The following is a 2451-nucleotide window of genomic DNA, read 5'->3' as shown; positions in this document are numbered from 1 at the left end:
CTTTATTCAGAACTTCCTGATTTTTGATGTGTGGAATGTGAAGTCTTTGGATGCGTCCTCCATTTCCATTTTTTTTAACTGTTTTTGTGCTTTTTAATGCGTACTAAACGCACCGAAATCCATCTCATGATACCTTGCAATATATCTTATAAATGGCACTTATTTAGATTCCTCATAAGCTCATGACATTACTTTCTTCTTTTCGGCTTTTATTTCTCTTTATCCAACGTCGTTTCGCTAAGATTGCATCCTCAAATCCACTAGTTTGGGACTTAATGCATTCACTTTTTACCAAAATGCTTTCATTTTAGCGTTTATCTTTAATGTTGAGAGCCTTTCGTACCGACCCGTCAGTTCATTTCTTCTCCATTTAGAAGCACTTACCATTAATGTTCCCTCTTTAGAAGGCAAGCCAAAAAGAATGCGCCATTTGTGTGCCTGATTTACTGCTATTACTTCTCTTTTGCTGCCTTTTTCTTTGTAGCACTGCAGGCTGTCCTCACGGTTTTAACTCGCCTTTTTGATTGGAAACAATTCACCGCTCATACTTAATCATTCACTTTAACACTTTGCTAAACTTCCTCTATAACCTAGTATGATATTGCGTGCTCTTTGTAGCCTTCACGGCGGCATGCTTCTTCTCGACAAAATCACAAAACTACCAAACAAAGTAAGGAGTTGTCGTAGTCGCTGTCTTGGTAAGCCAATTTGCCTGATTCCGGGTATTAAAATACCGTCAAAGTAGAGTAAGCGCCATTTTTGTTAGGTTTGTTACTAAAATTTATTTTGCCGTATTTTTAAATGCCAATAATTATTTCTAAATGTCTTTAATTAAATATTTTCTCCTCTTCTAAAATGCATGTATTTAACGTTTATTCTTGAGCTCTCAATCAAACTTAGAAGTTCGGACAGTTGACTTTTCTTGCACAACGGGACATTTATGCATTGCCTAAAGTTTAGGATTAAGAGGAAATTGCATCGAGGTTTAAGGGAAAAATCAGTGGCCTCGGTTATCTTCGGCGATTTATATTTCATTGTAATTATAGTGAAACTCGAGAGACGCAATACATTTCGCCTAACCTGCATTCTATCAACAATCAGTTTTGAATAAATTTAAACGCCTATTCACGTTTTTTTCTTCGTGTCAAACAAATTAATCCACTCTGACTCGAAAAACAGCGCTTTCACACATGTGGAATAAACAAAAGCAGGTCAGACTTCTCCAGCCTCCCATTTGTCAGTAAAATTTCAGGTGAAGTCAATTAATTTAATTGCCTGTTTTGACGCAGTCTTTGGAGATTTAGGCACTAGGAATAGACAAAGTGTGCGTATTTTTCTCAGTAAAACAGTTTTAACACTTTTAGACTATTAGCTAAAGTAGATTCTGCCTTGAATTTACTTCAGCATTATTTGGAGCATTTAGGTGTTAAGAAAATCTACTGAATAAGTATGTCTGCCTCCTGGTGTACTTTGTGTGTAGGGCAAATTAAGATCACAAACTTTTATTTTCTGGATACCTTTATCAGTTACCATGAAGAAGTTGTCCATTTCTTGTGGTTGCTTCTTGTCACAAGCCTGTAAATGCACAGTAATCTAAATCATGTGGCAAAGAAACCCAAGACACCATTTCCTTTCTTTGATTGTAGAATTTCTAATCATCTAAAAGTTTTGAAGGAATATTCATGCAAGAGTACTTTTATGGCGTAAGCAGATAAACAAGCCCAAGTAAAGAGCTGGTATTAATCCACAGAAGAGCTGGCTGAATGTTAACAGTATTTGACTTGATTTATAAAGTTGATTCCAATTTTTTTAGGATTAGAGTTCGCTTAAGACATCGTCAAAATCGCGTATTTTAAACCTGCTTACGACAAACCACCCAGTCGGCGTTGACGTTGTTTTTTCAATCCGTTTCGAGCAGGTAGAAAAATGCCAGTGCATGGCAACTTATCTGGCAGATCAGTCGGTGTTGCATATATCCAAAAAAGGCACAAATTTATGTGTTTATGCCCATTTTAATAGCGTTTATGTAGGGGGCTGCTATCTCACCTCACAATCACAGCAACATCTGTCAACCTACTGAAAACCCTGTTGGCCATAAGCTTTAGCAAAAAAATTAACGATTTTTGTAAAATGTTTGACTTATTTTACTTTTATGGACAGTACATCTGCCTTCAAAAGATAGGTTCTATGTTAACAATTTACTCACATTAATGCGAAAGACGTAGCTTCTTGTGAAGCAGTGACATGAAGAATCTTACTGTCCCATTAACAGGTGGTTAGAACAGGATGTTCCGCTTATAGCTATAAACACGCAAGTCAAGTAAGAGGGATGGTTGGTTCCAACAGTTGAGGAAATCTCACTACTCGTCTCTATTTCAAGCAATTAATGCAGATTTGGGGAACAGAAAGCGAAAGTCTAGGTTGAGGATTTGCGATTTGATTTTGTTCTTC

Source organism: Echinococcus granulosus, assembly GCF_000524195.1.
Source record: "Echinococcus granulosus chromosome Unknown EG_S00033, whole genome shotgun sequence".
In the NCBI taxonomy this organism is placed as follows: Eukaryota; Metazoa; Platyhelminthes; class Cestoda; order Cyclophyllidea; family Taeniidae; genus Echinococcus; species Echinococcus granulosus.
The sequence above is the reverse complement of the archived record's forward strand: the minus strand, read 5'-3'. Positions refer to the sequence as shown.